The sequence below is a fragment of the Pongo abelii genome, chromosome 11 (assembly GCF_028885655.2).
Source record: "Pongo abelii isolate AG06213 chromosome 11, NHGRI_mPonAbe1-v2.0_pri, whole genome shotgun sequence".
In the NCBI taxonomy this organism is placed as follows: domain Eukaryota; kingdom Metazoa; phylum Chordata; class Mammalia; order Primates; family Hominidae; genus Pongo; species Pongo abelii.
In genome coordinates this window covers 48875931-48897276 of record NC_071996.2, presented here as the reverse complement: position 1 = coordinate 48897276, position 21346 = coordinate 48875931, and the positions used below count along the sequence as shown (strand labels likewise).

General features: G+C 35.1%; 1 long non-coding RNA gene across 1 annotated transcript in view; it reads left to right on the top strand.

Annotated features, from left to right (window-relative positions):
* LOC129057987 (uncharacterized) overlaps positions 1-18906 on the top strand; it is a 73035-nt gene extending 54129 nt beyond the window's left edge. The window contains exons 4-5 of the long non-coding RNA XR_010135990.1: positions 16947-17055; positions 18454-18906. This is a non-coding gene — a long non-coding RNA (uncharacterized LOC129057987). The remainder of the gene's footprint in view (positions 1-16946; positions 17056-18453) is intronic.
* The last annotated feature ends 2440 nt before the right edge of the window (positions 18907-21346 follow it).

The window sequence follows — 21346 nt, the reverse complement described above, 5'->3', positions numbered from 1 at the left end:
TTGACACTAAATACATTATTCGACTTATATATTATCTAATGGAAGCATTGCTTTTTAGAATGATCATTTTTTTCTTCTCCTATGTTATGTCTGTTTTGCTTGCTAGACTTAAAAATATTCAGCATCTTAAAAATATTCAGCAGGCATTAATTTTCATTACTCAATTAGAAGGTTTATTTTCCAAATAGAATTTGAGCCCCAAATTTTGGTTATGTTGATAATTACTATATATTACTTTGATCATTACCCTTTCTCCCTGAATCTGCCTGTCAACTATGCACATGCTCAAAATCTTATCAGAACATTATTAGTTCACCTGTTCATTTGATAATAGGATTGTATTAGGAAGCCATAGAAATCAAAGAAAGGATTATTCATTCATTCATTATTATGATATTTCACCTCGATGTCTCAAAGCATCTCAACTTTAATGTGTTCCACCTTGAATCTGTGATTTATAACCTTCCCTTCCTGAAATCTTTTCTTCTGTCTCAACCTCCGTAAATGGCATCAACATTTTCCCAGTTGCTCCTATAAGAAATACAGTAGTTATTCTTTATTCTCTCACACCTCATAGTCAATCCATCAGACAATCCTATATATTTTACATCCCAATTACATCTAATTTCAACTACTTTCTTCATTTTCACACCCATAATTTTTTCTTTGATATTGTCATATCTTACCTTTATCTAACCCCACTTAATTTCTTGTCCTCTCTTCATTCATAATCCATTCTTTTTGTAGAAACAAGAATGATGTTTTAAGATAATAAGTAAGACTCATCTTTATTATTATTTATTTATGTGTACTACAATATTGTACACAAACTAGTCCTCCTTTCGTTGCTTACTTTATGTTGAGTCATCCCTCACCACCCCTCACTGCATGCCAACGATATTGTCTTCTGTTCTGAAAACTCATTGAGGTCTTTGCCAATTTAGCGCCCTAGCAAATGCTGTTTCTTTTGCTTGAAATGTTTTTCCCCTTTACTCTTTGTAGCCAGCTGTTTCCATTCGTTTAGATAATTTCGACTTATGTGCATAGAATGGATCAGAGGAAGGACAAACTGCAGGAGAAGAAATGATGGTTTTTCCTGTTACGGATGTTATTAGCAGAACTAAACAGATTAAGAATATATTCTAAAGCTAGACTTAATAGGACTTGATAAGAATTGAAGTTGTGAAAAAGAGAAAGAAAAGTATAAGGCATAATTTCAGATTTTTTGGATGGAGTACATTGTAACAGTCACTGAAACCAGAAAGCCTAAAGGAAAAGATTCAGGTCATGTTAGTGAGCACGGAGAGGCAGTAAGGATTTTTTCCAAACTCATTGTGAGGAAAACCAACATTCAATTTTGACATATTGGATGTGGGAGGTGTAGGTGATGGAGAATTCAAAGATGACTGCCATGTCTGGCTTCAGTGAGATGCCATGTTGTGAGGAAAATATTGAGCTTGGAGACACTGAAGGAGAAGCAGTTCTGAGGAAATGATAAATCAGCCAGCTATGAAAACTTGGAGTTACAAAGAGAAGTTAGGGTTAGCAATAGAGCCATAAATTTGAGAGTTGTCAGTTTACAGATAATAACTGAAGCCAAGGAAATAGGAAATATTATTTAGAATGTAAAGAAGCTTAGGATAAAAGCAGAGAAGCATCCAGCAAACAAGATTAAGTTATTACTCCAGAAATACTAGGATAGTGTCCCAAGGAGGTGGTATAAAAGGAAAACAAAAAAGAAGAAAAAGTGCGGGCTTCCCTTGAAGCGATTACACCCTAGATAGGTCTTGAGAATTCACCACATAAGAGATTTGATGAAAGTGCTTTCTTTCTTATAATATGTGACAGATAACATTACTTTTTATGGGCCACAGTCTTGATAAGCTTAGTTTGCTCTAAGTGGAAATGCCCTACAAATTCTGAATTCTGGTGACCATATGGAGGCAAGGTATGATGAGCCTTAGTAGCTCATAAAAATGTTTATAAAAAGAACTGGCTGCTTAAATGAAATACCTTAAATAAAAAGACAGATTTTTGGGCCAGCTTTGTGCTAGATACCGGGCTTAAATAATAAGTAACTCAAACTTTCTATTTTTCAAGAGTCTAGTTTAATGAGAAGGGTTAGCAGATAACATCTATAAGCAATGAACTAAAAATACAATGTAATAACTTTTGTAATAAAGTTTTGAACAAACAGCTATTCAAATATATATGCTTCATTCTGCCTATGAGAGGGAAAAGCAAATTTTATAGTAGAGATAATATATTGGCTGGCATTCTGTGTAGTGACATATTCTCTTCTTTTGTGTTAAAGTGTTGCTTAACCTACAGAGATATTTCTTAATCTTTGGGGGTAGCACACTCTTTTAAAATCTGTTTAAATAAAATCCCTCTCTATAGAAAGTAGACATATGCACCAATTCACAATATTTCAAATATTCAATAACTTCTTGGACAAATATAATATTTCAAAACTGAAAGTAAATATGATATTACAAAAACCAATGTGTGGTTCTAATTATTAACTAATTCTAGACTTTAAGGTCTAGAATATTACATAAGAATGACATATGAAAAGATACAATTTGCACTGTTGTTTTCTACATTTCTGAAATTGCTTCCCTTTTATAATTTACACATCTCTTCAGGTTAATTTTCCAGGTTAAGACCACTTGGAGTATATCATGACATTTTCCTGTTAGATGGAGATATATCTCCATTATTACATGAAGTCCAAACTTCTACGTCTTGCTTTTATACCTCACTATAATTTTCCCCTTTCCTATAATTCAAAGATTATTAAATTATGCTTGTACCAATTCATTATCACTTTCATTGTAATTCATCAAACTGTTATTGAGCATCTATTCCATGCCAGGCATTATGCTGTTATTAGAAATTCAGTACAGAATAAAGCAGAAATTGTTCCTGGGCTCAGGAAATACATTTCTAATGAAAGATACACAAAGAGTATGTCCCTGAGATAATCTAGGCAAATTGTTCTTTACATTTTCTTGATTCTATGGTGTCACTCTGTGGGGGAAGTGAGTCCTAACATGGGCTGTCCCCATGTCCTTCCTTATATGTTTTCAAATTCTGAGCCATTCAAGTTTCTTCTCAATGTTTTAGGAAGTCTTCTTTGATTATCCCAAGGATCAAGGGCTTCTCTACATCCTAGAGCCTACACTGCTAGATGTTACTTATACCAATAACTACAGGACAAGTCCATATATTATAATTTTTCCAAAATTTATAATATTATAATATATAATTATAATATTTAAGGAGTGATATGGTTTGGCTGTTTTTCCACCCAAATCTTGAATTGTAATCTCCACAATTCCCACATGTTGAGGGAGGATCCTGGTGGGAGGCAATTGGATCATGGGGGCAGTTTCCCTAATGCTGTTCTCATGATAGTGAGTAAGTCCTCATGAGATCTGATGGCTTTATAAATGTCTGGCATTTCCCCTGCTTGCTCTTCTCTCCCCTACTGCCATGCGAAGAAGGTGCCTGCTTCTCCTTCTGCCATGATTGTAAGCCTCCAGAGGCCTTGTCCCAGCAAGTGGAACTATGAGTCAATTAAACCTCTTTCCTTTACAAATTACCCAGTCTTAGGTATTTCTTTATATCAGGATGAGAACCAACTAATATAGTTAATTGGTACCACAGAGAGTGGGGTACTGCTATAAAGATACCTGAAAATGTGGAATTGACTTTGGAACAGGGTAACAGGCAGAGGTTGGGACAGTTTGGGGAGCTCAGAAGAATACAAGAAGATATGGGAAAGTTTGGAACTTCCTAGAGATTTGTTGAATGATTTTGACCAAAATGCTGATAATAATGTGGACAATGAAGTGCAGGCTGAGGTGGTCTCAGATGGAAATGAGGAACTTATTGGGAACTGGAGTAAAGGTAACTTTTGCTGTGCTCTAGCAAAGAGACTGGCAGCATTTTGCCCCTGCCCTAGAAATCTGTGGAACCTTGAACTTGAGAGAGATGACCTGAAATTGGAACTTACATTTAAAAGGGAAGCAGAGCCTAAAAGTTTGGAAAATTTGCAGCCTGACAATGTGATAGAAAAGAAGAACCCATTTTCTGGGGAGAAATTCAAGCTGGCTATAGAAATTTGCATAAATAATCAGGAGCCAAATGTTAATCACCAAGACAACAGGGAAAAGTCTCCAGGGCATGTCAAAGACCTTGGCAGCTGCCCCTCCTATCACAGGCCTGGACGTCTAAGAGGAAAAAGTTGTTTCATGGGCCAGGCCCAGGGCCCACTGCTCTGTGCAGCCTCAGGACTTGGTGCACTGTGTCCCAGGTGCTCCAGCTCCAGCGATGGCAAAAAGGGGCCAAGGTACAACTTGGGCAGTTGCTTCAGAGGGTGCAAGCCCCAAGCCTTGGTGGTTTCCATGAGGTGTTGGGTCTGTGGGTGCACAGAAGTCAATAATTGATGTTTGAGAACCTCTGCCTAGATTTCAGAGGATGTACAGAAACATCTGGATGTCTAGGCAGAAGTTTCCTGCAGTGGTGAAGCCCTCATGGAGAACCTCTGCTAGGACAGTGCAAAGGAGAAATGTGGGGTTGAACCCCCTACAGAGTCCCCAGTGGGGCACTGTTTGGTGGACCTGTCAGAAGAGGGCTGTCATCTTCCAGACCCCAGAATAGTAGATCCACCAACAGCTTGCACTGCGCTCCTGGAAAAGCCACAAACACTCAATGCCAGCCATGGGCCAGGGGGCTGTACCCTGCAAAGCCATGACAGTATAGCTGCCCAAGGCTGTGGGAGGCCACCCTTTGCATCAGTGTGCCCTGGATGTGAGACATGGAGTCAGTGAAGATTATTTTGAAGCTTTAAGATTTAATGACTGCCCCGCTGGATTTCAAATTTGCATGAGGGCCATAGCCCCTTTGTTTTGGCTAATTTCTCCTATTTGGAGTGAGAGTATTTATCCAATGCCCACACCCCATTGTATCTTGGAATGAACTAACTTGCTTTTGATTTTACAGGCTCCTATGTGGAAGGGACTTGCTTTATCTCAGATGAGACTTTGTATGTGAACTTTTTGGTTAATGGTGGAATCAGTTCAGTTAAGACTTTGGGGGGTTGTTGGGAAGACATGATTGTGTTTTGAAATGTGAGGACATGAGATTTGAAAGGGGCTGAGGCAGAAATATATGGTTTGGCTGTGCTCCTACCTTAATCTCATCTTGAATTGTAATTCCCATAATCCCCACATGTTGAGGGAGGATCCTGGTAGGAGGTGATTGGATCATGGGGGCAGTTTCCCCCAAGCTGTTCTCATGACAGTGAGTGAGTCCTCATGAGATCTGATGGTTTTATAAGCATCTGGCATGTCCTCTGCTTGCTCTTTTATCTCTTGCCACAATATGAAGAAAGTCCCTGCTTCACCTTCCACCGTGAGGATGAGGCTTCTCCCGCTATGTGGAACTGTGAGTCAATGAAACCTCTTTCCTCCAGTCTTGGGCATTTCTTTATAGCAGTGAGAGAAAGGACTAATACAAGGGGTAAAATAGCGTTTTGCACTCCTGCACAATAACTATCCTAGGGCTTCAGACCAAAATGTAAATAAATGAATTTGTGAAAGTGGGACAGTTACAGCTACGTTATGTTCAAAATCATGATCCAGAAACATTTCCATCAGAAAGTGAGTTATTTGAGGAGAGACAGCATGACATCCATTTCTATTTTACCCATATAACCTGGTACAGATACAAAAATATTGAATAAATGAATACATTAATTAATGTGTGAATGAATACTTCACTCTTTAAAAGATTATTCTAGGCTATAAGTTTCTGCTTAACAAGATTCCACCTGATCCTTCTGTGAAAATAGACATTTTCCCTTTAGGAACTTCTTGTTCTACTCATGAAAAGTCTTTGGTGTTTTTAAAATAATCCTTCTAAATATAATCCTTCCTTCTTCTGTCCTTGGTTTATGAAGATCAGAGGAGTGCAATGGGTAGAAACTGTTTGTCTTCTGGCTGTAGTTTAAGCCCACGGCAAAAATTCTCTTGGGCCAGCTGCAATCTAATCTGGTCCCTCTAATATTTGTAACAAGATATTCACCACAAAGTAGTTTATTTTATGGAAAAAGTTAGCTGTGTATCTACTCCCCTGGATCTTTATATGGCCCTCTCTTTTGTTCTCTACATTATATAGAATGAGATATGGAGTGCGAAGAAAGAATCCAGCTATCTCATGAGATCACTAATGTGGTTTCTGTAGAAAACATCTATCATTATTATAATTCACTTTTTAAATATATTTGCAAAGCAAGGAATTGCTGTTTTCTTGATACATCCTCTCCTTCCTTGGAGAGGGAGATTGTGTGTGTGTGTGTGTGTGTGTGTGTGTGTTTATGCTTCTCTGTCGATACTTTGGGTGACTTTGCATTTTTTTCAATGGAAAATTGATGTGGAGAAACAAGTGGGAATATATATGGTTATCCAAATTGCTTTAGTGTACAAAATGAGGATGGGAAGTTTTTAAGGATGAACTGTTGTAAGATTCCTGACCCTCTCTTTTTTCTGTGCTGAAATGAAAAAGCACAAGATGTGAAGTTCGGCCCTGCCAAAGTTGTCATTGTTCATTGGATAAACTATTTCTTCCAAAAGTGGGGTAAAATAATATTGATCCAGAAAAATCTGTAAATTGGACTCTAGCTCTTAATCAAGGAACCTGTTTTTGAGAATTAAGGAGCATTGCTCCTTTTCATGTATTTTCTTCTGCCCAAAAGTGGAAACTAGGTACAAATGAAGAGTTGAGAAGGAAATGAAACAAAAATAAAGTTTACTAAATACAGATAAGAATGATATACAGCAAAGGATGATAAAAAGTTACAGAAGTGTATTTGTTCAATAAATAATTATTAGGGAGGCAGTACTGGGTAGAAGCTAAGAGTGAAGTCTCTACACTCACGGTTCAAATTCTGACTTTACTGGTTACTAGATCATTGTGGACACATTACTTCACCTGTCTCTGTCTTAATTTCTTTGGTGAAGGGCAATGCCACTATCTAACTCATAAGTTTGTACTGAGGACTAAATGAGAAACTCTTTGAAAAGTCCATAAGGGTCAATGTGTTGAAGGACAGCAAAAGTTGCCATTATTATTTTATTTTAAGTAGAATAAGGAGCACACAGAACAAAATGTGAATAGTGTGATATATGAAAAATTTAAAAATACTTATCACAATGCCTAACATATATGGTTTTGAGAAACTAAGGCACAATCTAAATGCTAGTAATAGCAATAAATATTATTCTTACCTACACAGTGTGTGCCAGGCAATGTACTAGGTGTCATGGGTATGTAATGATTAGTAGTAAGACAAATGCAATTCCTACTTTCATAGAGTTTGTAGTTTAGCAAGGAAGACATAATTTAAAAAGCCACAGCATAAAATATACTGTTTTCTGGTATGAAAGCTATTAAGATAAATAGGATCTGATCTGCCTGGTTATAAAATAATGTGACTTCTAATTCCATATTGCTCTATCCTTTGGATATATTTAAGGCAAAATTTTGTTATGAGCAAAACTTACAGCAATTTTGGAGCAATAAAAATATTTTACTTCAACCTATTTGTTTTACAAAACTAAGGAGATAAGAACTAACTGACTTACCCAATATCACACAGTTGACAGAGGCATAACATTATTCCTTCCATAGTAACATATAGCAGAAGTAAACTACCACTTTTTACAACCAATATTCACAAGCATTTATAATTGAAGCTTTTGTAAACTTGACACTTCCCTGGATTAAAGGCAGAAAGTTAAAAAGATTTCCCAACTTTCTAGAAACAAATTGTCCTGTAAGGTAAACAAAGATGACAGATGAAGAACTATTTAAAGCTATGCATGAGTTAAATTGGTCATGGAATAGACACATGCATAATTTGATTTCTATGAATTAAAAGTGATACCTTAAAAAATGTTGTACCTTTATGAAAATGCCTTAAGGATAGAGTTGATAGAATTGACATGCTACTCATAATAATATGTGAAACATTAGTAGGGACAGCAGTTAACATTCTGACTTTAAGAAAGAAAGAGAGAGAGAGAGAGGACTTAAGTATTGTCATAGACATTATAAATAGTAGGATAGATGATATTACTAAGTTCTTATGTATTAAAATGATTGTGTATAGGAGCAATTTCTAAATTATTTCTTCCTGTGGTTGCTAGTAAATTATGCACCTCATTGGCCCCCCAAAAATACAGAAACAATAAGCAGATTAAATTCCTTGCAGACAGATCAATGGGAGAAATTAAACATGTTTCAGCCACTTTGCTGTGATTTGAAGCGGATTTTGTGAAGAACAATTCTGAGCTTTTATAGTTTAGACGTGTTGTATCTTTCTCTGCATTTAGTGCCTTTCCCACTTCTAACAATGCTATGATTTTATCTAATGCACAGTCCCTTCTTCCACTCTCATTCTGTTCTCTAGGAGGATTTCACTGGTGGGCATGGGATTCAGGCAATGTCAGGCAAAATATCCAATCCGTCAGCCACAATAATTGATTTGCAGAGGGATGGGGACTCTACAACAGCAATCCACTTTGTTGCTAGCTTTTTCCTTACATTGATATTTAATCTAGATATGCTTAAATGAATGGATTTTAAATATGCAGTTTGATAAGTTTTGACCATTGCATATACCATTTAATTAACATTCTTATCAAAATACAGAATATCTTTATCATCCAAAAAAATGCCTTTTGTTCTTTCAGTGAATCCAAGTTCCTCAAAGAGGCACCAGTTTTACAATTTAATCAACTGTTAAATTTTGGCCTGTTGTAGTTTTTTTTGTTTTGTTTTACAACTTCTAGATCATCTAGATCATCACATAATAAACTATCTATTTCTCAGTCATCACATAAATGAATCCATACTGTAAATACTCTTTTGCCTGGCATCTGTAACTCAATATAGTGTTTTTGAGTTTCATCTATGGTGTCACGTGTTTCACTAATTCATTCCTTTTTCTTGCTGAGTATATATCACAAGTTGTTTATTTCTTCTGTTGATGGACACATGTTTGTTTGGGGATTTTATTTTAAAAAAGCTGTTATTCTGCACACTCTTTATTATCATTTTTGTGGACATATGTTTTCCTTTACCTTAAATTGACTCAGAAGTGGGATTGCTAAGTTATAGAGTAGGTACACAATTTATAAGAAATTGCCAGAAAAAAATTTCCAAAGACATTGCATCATTTTATGCTCTCACAAGCGATGCATGAGTGTTGTGAGTGACCCTCATCCTCACCAGCATTTGCTGTTGTCATTGTCAAATTTGAGCCGTGTTAGTTTGAATGTGGTTTTTAATTTGCACATCTCTGATGACTAATGATATTATTCAGCACTCATTCATGTGCTTACTGGCCAATTCTGTATACTCTTGTGTGAAGACTTTCTTCAATTAAAAACTCTTACAACCATTTTCTTCCATTTCTCACCTTTCATTTTTTGTTCTACCATTATGCATTCTACTGCTAGATATGTTATTAACTTCACAAGGCACTGTTATTTTTGCTGTCGACTATCAATTAGCTTTGAAAACTGGAAACTCGATGAAGAAAAATTTATCTTTCAACTTAGTTAATATTTTAGCTTTCCAGTGCTTTTCCTTTCTTTGTGTCATGCCAAGCTTCTATTGGTGTTATTTTTCTTCTATCTGAACGACTACTTTTCTCATTTTTGTTGTTTTCACTGGCTGGTGACACACTATCTTAGCTTCTGTTGGTCTAGATAAGTCTTCTTGGAAGTATTTTTCTTTTTGTTAAATTTAGAAATTTAGAGTTTTTTTTTTCTTTTAGCACTTTAAAGTTGCCATTCCATTACTATCATTTTGCAATGGTTCTGATAAGAAATTTTTTTAAAAATTGTTCTCTTATATGTGACATATCTTTTATTTTGTCTGCTTTTAAGAGGTTTTTATTTTTCATTGTTCAAACTTTTAATTATGACATTTTTGTTTCTGTTTTCTGATTATCCCTGTTGCACTTATGAGGATTTCTGGGTCTGTAGTTTGTAATTTCTGAGTCTGGGTTTATAATTTTTTATCAAATTTAGGATATTTTCAACTATTATTTCTTTAAACATTTTTTTTTCTTCTGTAACTTTTCCCCCTCATTTTGGTACTTCAATTATATGGATTTCTAGTTGTTTTGTATTACCAATTTTTCTCAGCCTTTTTGTTTTCTCTTGTTAAATTTGGATAGCTCCTTTTTTCTTGTTTTCAAATACACTCACGTTTTATTAGTGAGTAATTTACCAAACTTGGCATTAATGATCCAGTGACGTTTTCATTATAGATATTGTGAATTAAATTTTGGGATATCTGTTTTGTTCTTTTTTATAGTTTGTTGATAAACTTACTGATATACTATTAATATTTGCTATTTTTCTTTATTATATTAATGTTTAAGTCCTTGAATATATTCATGACAACTATTTAAATTGTTTCATATTCTAATTCCATCATCTTTGACATTTCCAGTTTGATTTTTATTGATTGCTTTCTTTTCTTCTGGTTATTTGTCCTATTTTTCTATTGATTTATTTAATATCTAGTAGCTTTTGAATTCATATTAGACATTATAGAGCTTATATTATTATGTGTCTAGATTGTTCTCTATTCATTAATAGAGAATTTAATTTTATCACAGCATGTAGTTAATTTACTTGTAAATCAGCTTGTTTCCTTTAATAGTTCTTTTTACCTTATTAGAGTTTATATAGAGTAGCCTTTCTCCTTGGGTGTTACTACCCCAGCTTTTAAGATATGGCATTTCTGAGATCTCTACTGAATGTCCAGAGCATGTAAGAAAATCTTGCCCTTTGGCTGTTGGAACTAAATGTTTCCAAGGCTGTGTGAACTCCACTAGTTATTCAGCTCACGCTACCCTACCAGTTCTCCATTCTCCAGTCACACTTCTTTCCCCAATTGTTCTTCTGTCCCGGCCCTGTGGAATTTCACTCTAAGCATGTAAGATTTAGTATGTAGCCAAAGTTGTAAAGGCAGCCCTGTATAGATTTCTGGAGCTACTTCTCTCCTGAGCTCTCTGCTCTGGAGCATGCGACCCCACAAAACCCAATCCCTTCAGTAGCACCAAACTCTGATCTCTGTTTTCTCATGTCATTGATATTGATGGGCTGTGCTTGTTCTTCCACCCTCTGTGTCATGGTCCAGAAAGTGTCACCAAGAAAAAATCTAGGGATTGTGGGTTTCCCCTGTTTGTTTCCCTTTTCTAAAAAATCAGAATCCTACACAGTTTCTAATATTATATATAATATTAGAGGGCTATTCCTTCATAACTGGGAGGGCTATTCCTTCATAACTGAGAGTAGAAAATAAAATAGGTTTTAATTCAAATGGATTTGCTTTGACTCTTGGAAAAAAAATACATGCTTTCTTTTCCTTCTTTTCTTCCTTCCTTCCTTTTCTCCCTGCCTCTCTCCCTTTTTCCTTCCCTCCTTTTCTCACTCCCTCTTTTCCTCCCTTCTTTTCTTTTTTTCTTTTCTTTCCTGTTCCTTCTTTTTTTTGGTTCAATTTGAACCTGGAAGAATACAAGCCTAGAGGCGCTTGTATCAATCTGCCTACCACATGAAGTTTAAGAGTAAAACAACATGGCAGATAACAGAGACAAAAGATAAAAGGAGACTATAACCTGGCTTTTAGATTTCATTGAACCTAGCTCTACTTGACCTGGATTATGTGAGATAATAAATTGTTGCATTTTTTCAGGCACACCTTATTCAGTGTATTTTTGGCTTACTTGCAACCCAAAGAATTCTGACACATCTTTCAAAAGGCAATATTTTCTACCAGTGCCCTATGCAAAGTGTTATTTTAATTAATATCAATTGACTGGGTACCATAGATTAGATGCTGTGATCATTGTTAGCATTAGTTACTAGGTTAAACAGATCATTTTATTCGATAAAATGTGATAATTTGTATCATCTTTGGCTTTATAATAATAAAAGTATTCAACTATCAACAAATGAGCTTAATTTTCTAAAATTGATGGTTGCAAAATAATTAGGAAAACAAAGAAATTGCAAGTTAATATTAAATATCTGTTTGGCACTATTTCTAATATACTTTCTCAATCAAATTAAAAATCTTAAAATACTGTTTTAGCTTAGATTAGCATCAGTGAAGGAAACAAACTATTACATTGAGACATAAACATCAACACTTATACCATCTATTATTTTTTATTATTGATAACTTTAGCTTGAGATATATATATATATGTAATGTAACATTATATGTTTAGATAGAATTTCCATGCCACTTTTCAGAAGTTTCTTGTTTAGTGGATATATAAGAGTTTCAAAAGCAGATATTTCAAGTAGAAAACAAGAGTCAACAAGATTTTTGGAATAACATGTCTTTGTCTTTCTATAAATGTAGTTTGGAAGGATACACTTAAAATTATAGTTAATATTCAGAGTCAATCAATTTAGAACATGGATCTGATCTAGGAATAAAAATAAGCAATGAACATTTTTGTGGTAAATATAATCCCAGTGGATAAATGCAGGAAATGTGTTTACTGGTTTTAGGATTCTGGTTCCTGGAATGTTTGAAAGGAAAGAGTCAGGCCGAAGACAAGAATAGATCAGGCTTCACTAGAAATGAAAAATATCTTATTCAGTGGAAACATATTCAATATATTTTCTGTGTAAAGCACAAGAGGCAGAAATAGGTTATTGAAATACATATGAATATAAATTGTATATTATATTATATTTTGGTAGTTAGAAAGCTACCAAAAATTGTTTATGTGGTGAATACTTTGTTACTCTTCGATTTTCTGTTCCCTGTTTAGTTATTTATTTCTTACAATTTCTCACTAAGGTGCTTTCTTGGGCACCCACAAGATGACATATGCCATTATCTGACTCTAAATTTTAAAATTGAATTAACTTTGTTCTCCTTTATTAAAAGAATCTAGAAGAGAACTTATGGTTTTTGTCCTTTCTTCAAAGCCAATAATTAATTGCTCTTTTCCCTTGAAATTATAATGTAAGAAAGAAAGCAATGCATTACAACAGATGTGCAGATTTCTACTATTAAAAATCCAAAAGGCATAGAGAATAATAAAAGGTTTATTTTCAAATCAGCTCCTTGATAAGACTGGCATGGGAAATAATCAAGAAAGCTTAATTACTATAACTTGTCCATTATAGAAAATGCAGCATCTTATATTTCCATTGTTATCAAACATCTTGTTTTTTCATTGTTATCAAAGAATGAGGATAAAAACTTTTGGGAGATAATCAAAAAGTTTTATGACTTATGAGATGGTTTTCTTTAGCAGGTGTGACCCCAAATACTGTTTCTTCACTTTAAAACTAAAAGTCTTTAATTTATTTGGTCAGTAAATATCTGAATGCATACTATGAGCCAGATGCTAGTTATACCTTTATGAACAAAGCAACATAGTTCCTCCCCTGATGAAAACTTAGTCTAATGAGAGAGATGTATGCTTAAAAATATAAACAAAGAGACAACTAATAATTACAATCCATGGAAAGTGCTATTATAAAAACCAATAGAATCTTTGATAATTAGGTGATTCAGGGAGGTCTCAACAATTAGGTGATGCTGGATGAGACTTGAAAGATAAGAAGTTACGAGAAGGTCAAATATTGAGGGGAAGAATGACCTAGCAGTGGAAACACCATGGGCAAAGGCCTAAGGTAGAAATAGCTGGGTTTGTGTGTGAATCTGTGGTCCCTATAAGCTAACCTTGAGATGAGAGCTTACGTGCAAGTGATTTATGAAGGAAATGCTCCTAGCAGATCTCAGTATAGGAATGCCAGGAGAGGAAAGGGATGAGAAAAAGCCAAGAAAGGATGCAATTTCAGCCCCAGCTTCGGCCTCAGCCTGATCTAGCTGTGGAGCCCTGGAGTATAAATTATAGCTCGGAGCAATTTCTACATAAGGCTATGGAGCTGGCTTTCAACCTCGTTGCACCAGCCAGTCATTGGTTAAGAACCTGTCTGGGAGGATACTAACTCCAAGTCTTCGGATGTCCAGGAAAATAACTCCAGTAGGTGACCAAAAGTATTATTCCCCAAAGAGCTGCATATATGGGAGGTTAGAAGCACAAGCACACAGAAGCTAGAGGAGGGGTGCGGAGTATGGTAAAAGGGACTTTAAAAATCTCTGTGGAGCCCCAACAGTGTCCGCTACAGGTTGTTAGAGATAAACCAAAAGGAGACTAGAGTGGCTCTGTCATAGTAAGAGAGACAGAGACGGGTCCAACCAGAGCATGTAGAGAGAAAAAGACAGGTCCTGGAGGGTTTAAAAGGCTATTGTATAGAGTTGACATTTTATTCTACCAACAAATGGAAACCAATGCAGAAAAATGACACAAACCAATTTGTATTCAGAAAAACATCTTTAATTATTACACAGACACTTGAGGGAGACAAGTAAGGGAGCCAGGGTTATTTTATTTATTTTTTGTAGTACTTTGTTAATTTTTTAAAAAATTATTATTTGCACACATTTATGGGGTACATGTGGAATTTTGTTACATGCATATAAAATGTGGTGATCAAGTCAGGATATTTAAATGAGTCCATTACTTGAATATAATACATTTTTGTTAGCTATAGTCACCCTGCTGTACTATCTAACACTGAATTTATTCATTCTGTCTAACTATATGCTTGCACTCTTTAACCTACTTCTCTTCATCCTTCTCCCTTCTCCCTACTCATTCTTCCCAGTCTCTGTTATCTATCTTTCTACTCTCTACCTCCATGTGATCAAATTTTTTAGCTCTCACATATAAGTGAGAACATGTCAAATTTGTCTCTTTGTGCCTGGCTTATTTAACTTAAAATAATGTCCTCCAGTTCCATCCATGTTGCTGCAAATGACATGGTTTTATTCTTTTCTTATGACTGAATAGTATCCCAATGTGTATATAGACCATATTTTCTTTACCCACTCATTCACTGATGGACACTTAGGTTGATTCCATATCTTTACTATTGTGAATAGTGGGGAAATAAACATGTGAGCACAGGTATTTCTTTACCTGCGGGTAAATTTAGAAATCATTATATCAAAGTGATATCTGTACTCTCATGTGTTATTTTAGTAGATCTGGAAAGAAATGATGGCACCCTGGATTAGAGTGGTTGTAATGAAGAAAGATAGAAGTGAACACACTTAAGAAATATTTAGGAGTGGAAAATTATTGGACTTAATAATGGATAGGATATGGAGACCATATAGAAAAGGAGTTCCTGTGAGAGTTTTTAGAGACACAATAATAATAATAACACCTAACAGTAAGAAAATACCCTCTGACAAGAGAAAAATGACTACCAAAATAAGGTAAGTTGACCTTAACCCTAACCCTGAGAAAGTCAAACCTTCATCGTTACTTCTATGGTTTTCAGGATACTAAAGAGGATAGATCAATTCTATCCATGTACAAAGTCCCAGACATCTGGTTTTTTATATACATGTGAATTTTAACATGTGTCTTAATCATGAGCCATGTGTCAAAGTTTAGGAGTACAAAAGAGAACAAAGTATGACATGTTTCCTCAAACATGTAAATAACAGACACGAACATACGAAATTTTGTAAAAATTCAAGAAACTTAAGATTGAAACAGTGTCTCTTAGAACACATGGCATCCTTTCTTTCTTCATAACTCAGGCAGAATTATACCAATAGTATACATACAGTACATATTTTACAATCAATTTCACAATTGGTGAATTAAAATACTCATACACACAATTGTTGTGTTTTCTCTAAGAAAAGAGACATACTAGGGACCCAAAGGTATGGGAGATAGAGTCTATGAAGTAAAATAATTCTTAGATATGAGAGGCAAAGGAGTTGGGGGTATTGAAGAAGTCTCATTTCCTGAATGGGATAGTTATTTTTATTGATTAAGCTGGAGAATTCACTGAATGGACTTCTAGAATGTTGGGAGAAAGAAAATGCCCTTTTTTTTTGAATATATTGATTTTAAAAGGCAATGTTTGTAAAGATAAAGTATAAATGCCCTATAGTTTGTTGAATACACAGGGCTAATTTCAGAAAAGAAAAGGCTGGATAGAGAGAGATTATTACATCATCAGTGTAAATGATGTAAGTGAAGTTATAAGCAAAGATAAGATAGGCTAGCAGGGGAAAGTATGTAAGAGAAGAAAAGAGGGCTTAGAAAAGCATACCAATGTATAGAGTTCAAAATTAGAAGGCTATAACAATTGAGTAGAAGACGGAAACAGGAAGAAAAGCAAAGGCAATGTACTCATGGGGACTACATGAGGAATAGTATCTAGATGGAACAGGTAGTTATCAGGATTAAATATTGTGGACAGGTTAGCTAAGATTAAAAGCAAAACACACACACATGCAAGTACACAGTCTGTAGCTATAGATTACTGGAAAATATGTTGAGAAAGTTTTGCAAAAAAATGTTTAGAGGAAAGTAGAATTTTGGTGTGTTTGAAAGTATTATAAAGATAGGTTTCTCTTTCATTTGTTTGCCTGAAATACAGAAGATAAAGCATGACCAGAATGAAACATAATATTAAAGGGGGCTTTATTTTTTAATAGATATTTTTAACAAGTTAGATATATATACTTCTTCATGTATTGAATGGAAAGTATTACTAAAGAACACACTTAAGTATTTGAAGTGAAAGGGACTAGTTAATACATTGATTTCCTTGACAATGTGGGGAGTATATTATCCAGAAAATAGGTAGAAAAATTACCCTGGGACAGTAAATGAAATGCCTGCCCACTGAAACGGAAGAAATGGAGAGAAAAATGGGATTTTATCTAGAAACGTGTATGGTTGGAGGGCAGCAAGTTAAAAGGTTTTTCACCTAATGGCCTCTAAATTATCTCTTAAGAGGGAAGAGCCTGGGATAGTGGTGGTCCTAGAGAAGAGCCATAGCTCCGAACTTACACCAGTGGAGAATGGGTGAAGAAACTGACCAAAGAAAAATAAAATATTTGCAGGTAACGCTGGGGGTCAGCTCAATCTGAGACTACACATTCACAGTGAACTGATTTCTCTTGCTGAGAGTCCTCCCAATGATTTACACTTCTCTTATGTGCACAGGATGCCTCCCAATCATGTGCATGCCACTCTCCTTTCAGTTTTCTCTATTTGGAACTTTCTTGTTCAATATGACCCCATTAGAAGCAGGTTTGGTTTTCTAAGCCTCCCAAAGTAAAAATAAACCGAATAAACAATCTGTGTTAGGAGGTCAAAGAAAGAGGGATAGAAGGATTATTTGTTTTCCGAAGGATGGCTGAGGATAATAGATTACATTTTTCTTTTTGTACCTACTTTTCAAATTTAACACAGAGTTTTGCAACTTAGAGAAAAAAGTGACAAGCAGGTGGGCATCTTGTCTGATATATGATGACATGCTTCAAATGACAATAGTGAAGGGCCACCGGCTCCACTTCTGTCCAGTGGCTATAAAGCTGAATCCCAAGGAGCCTAATGTTACAGATTATCTTGCTTCAGTAATTCAATTAAATTGATAAAATCAGAATGTTTTCTACTTAGAATGATTTAGCATACTAGGAAATTAAAATAAACAGCAAGAAAAGTCTTTAAAAAACCATTAACTATGGTTCTTAATGCACATGGTGTCCTTTTCATTTTCTTGCACAAGACATTCTTTTGCTATTCCTTGACACGTCAGAGAAGGCCAGTAGTCAGCAATTACTTGTCTACTTTACAGCTGCCTAAGTTTAAAACACCTCCAAACTAAAACATTAAGGGAAAAGATACAGTGGTTTAGATGGTGATAACATTTTTTATTTTCAGGCAGTGTTAATACTTATTCTCTGGTGAGTTGGAGTTTCTGGTCTGTGTGTAGGAAATGGCAAATGCAGAGAAGTACAACACTTTACACTTGGTACCTACTCTCCTTTAATTGTCTAATGACAGAAACCATTCTGGAAAAAGTTTACTTTTTTTTTCAAATCATCATGAGAATTCACAAGTATACAGTGAGCAAGTTAGCCATTTGCAGCTCTGAGGGACGTGCTGGGCACCTACAGGATGCCAGTCATCAGAGGCAAACTTTTATATGAATGGCATGTGTGAGCTGGATATTTTGGAAACATCATGCCAAATATCTGGATATTTGCAAGTCTCCCACTCATTCCCTGACTTTTTAGTGTTCATGGAAATACTGTGTTTTCAGTAGATATAGTCACAAACAGTACTCTTGAAAGTAATGTCATGATTTTTATTTTCCATAAAATTTGAAACTATGCAGCATAGACAATGCCATTAGATTAATATTTCTCAAACTTTAAACATGCATTTGAAATCAACTGGAGAGCTTGCAAATAAGTGTTCTGATTCAAGGCACCCTGATTCTGCATTTCTAACAGGGTCCCTGGTGATGGTGGTGCCGCCGGTCTCCAGATCACACTTTGAGTGGGAAGGCTCTAGACCTGCACTGTCCAACACTTACGACATGTGGCTGTTTCAATTTAAATGGTTTGAAATAATAAGAGTGAAAACCCAGTTTCTCAGTTTTATTTGGCACATTTCAAGTGCTCAGTTGCCAAATATGGAATATTTCCTTGCAGACATCCTATTGGACAATGTTGCTCTGGATGAATTATCTCATTATTTTTTCCATTCACAAAAACTTGTAAAAATTATTTACATTTTGCTTGTAATTATATCCTGTTTAAAATCACAGAAGAATTCCTACAAAGATGGCATTCACAGTTGAATACAATACCAGAGATCACAGTTTTGAGGTCTACAACTTTATGTTGAAAATGTTTTGAGCAGCTACGGACACTAAAATTGCCTGAATTAAAATAGATATTTTGAAAATGACTACCTGTTGCATTAAATTCAACTAATGTATGAAATATAATTTATTTGTCCTTATAGCTCATGATAGTACAAACTCTGATATACCTATTGTCGTTTATGTGTTTTACTTTTTCATTGTTTTACATTTCTCCTCCATTATTATTATTGCTATTCGTGTTTCTTTTAGGTATTGGTACATATATCTCTATCAGTATTACTCTTCTTAGACTTCCCAGCATCAATAGGGTCCCAAATAAATAAAGAAGTCATTAATGCATATTCATGCAATGAGATACTTGATTGAGGTATCTAGATTTTAAGCATAATTCCAGGTTATGTGTCCTTTGTCTGACTTATTTTTGTTTGCAACTTTGAGTAAATCACAAGGGCTTTTCACAGCTCAGTTTCCTCATCTGTAAAGGATATCTGATTCATAAAGATCAACTAATTAATGTAAATATTTCTTTAATACCAAATAAGCACTGTGCAAATACATTATTAGCAGCAAATGATTTTTTATGGCAATTTATAATGGCAATACCCAAATGTTTTAGTATTAGGTTAAAATTTAAGGTAATTGGGAAGATAACTATTACTAAAATATTTCATACTATGTAGTCCTATCAACAACATAGTCAACTCAAAAATGTAAGATTTAATTTATAGACCTCAACTTTGAGAGGTCTATAATTTCTATGATTTATATAAAATATCTTTAATTTATGGGCATCAATTTTGAGATTTTAATTACCAGTTACAAACTTCTTTTTATGCTAGAACCATTTATAGATAGTTATTAATATTAGCCAAATCCAGGCAGAAAAGTTTGATTTACATATACACATTTATTCTATTTAACATCTACAAATATAAACAATTATCTCAGTTTGTAAATTCATGAAGGTTAGAGCAACTGATAATGCCATTTTTTGCTGCTAGTTTTATCAAAACAAATTATGACAAAATTGTTACTTTGTTTCTCTCTTCTCTCTTCTTTGTTTCTCTCTTCTATTACTCCCTGTCTTCATAGTTGTTTTGTAGTTTTAGTGCAGCTTCTCTCCAAGGTTAGCTTTCTTGTTAAGTGCTCAGTTGCTCTAAAATTTGTTTATAATTATATGCAACCTAAAATCACAGAAGAATCCCTGCAGAGGGGAATTTCAAGGTTTTGTAAAATATAGAAGATCACAATTTTGAGGTCTAGCACAAATTAAATGGCAACATAGATTTACCATTTATCTGATATACACTGATGTTCTCTGAAATAGAGTTCCTCATGAACATAATTTTCAAAGTAAAGTAGGCCATGGAGGATAATTAGTTGCACAATTTACATTGTCCTAAAATTTTCTTTCAGTACTAACTAGAGGTTTGTCATGAACCATGAATAAATTTGACACATTGTTTATTCTTCAGATTCAAACCAGTTTCAGCCAAAATGTTGAAAGACTTCTGCTTAAGAAGTCATGACCTAGCTGGGCATGGTGGCACACCTGTAATCCCAGCTACTCAGGACGCTGAGGCAGGAGAATGGCTTGAACACAGGAGGTGGAGGTTGCAGTGAGCTGAGATGGCACTACTGCAGTCAGCCTGGGTGACAGAGTGAGTGAGACTCTGTCTAAAAGAATAAAAAAAAGTCATGACTTTTTCTCCTTTTTCTTCCAATTTTGATTTTGTGTGGTATTTAGCTGCACATTGATCTTTACATCAAACCCTTTACAAATCACAGACACCAATTATCTAAAACTATTACAGGGATTTAAAATAGATTTGTTTATCCATCTCTGATGGCTTCGTGTGAAGCCCTTTTAGAGTCCTTCATTCTCCTTCTCTGCCTGCCTGGACTTTGATCTGGTGAGTGTGAACATCATCCTATTTTATTCTCTTAATCAACATCTGGTGAAACCTGGAATGTCCAGCAAAACATGTTTTAAAACAACCCACAGAATGGGGTTGTAGAGATGTCTACAAAACCTGGAACTTCCACAAGGATATCTAATCTTTAGGATTCAAGCAGTCAGCATTGAAATTAAGCTTCCAGGAGGCAGATTGATCATTTGAATCCAATAGCTCAATATCTCAAGTTAAAATTCAAGCTTGAGACTGGTGCCTGCATTGGTTCCCACGTAACTAAGTGTGGTCCCCGGTGCGGGAAGCTGGTGATATATTAGAGTCAAGTAAGATTCATAGTCCTCCAAATAAAAGGTTTAGCCTATAGATTGTTGAGTAGAATTTAAGACCTACTGTAGGCCACAAAATAGACTCTCTATATGCAGGAAGACCAGGTGGATTAGGAGCCTGAAAGCAAGACAACGGAAGATGGGCTGCAGATGAACTCTGGTTCCCTGATGCTGACAATGTTTGGGACTGAAGTCTAGAAAGAGGAGTGAACGAGTCCCAGCTTTCATTCTCTGAGCTAACTTTATGTTTCAGAGTAATTATCTCAGCAGATATCAC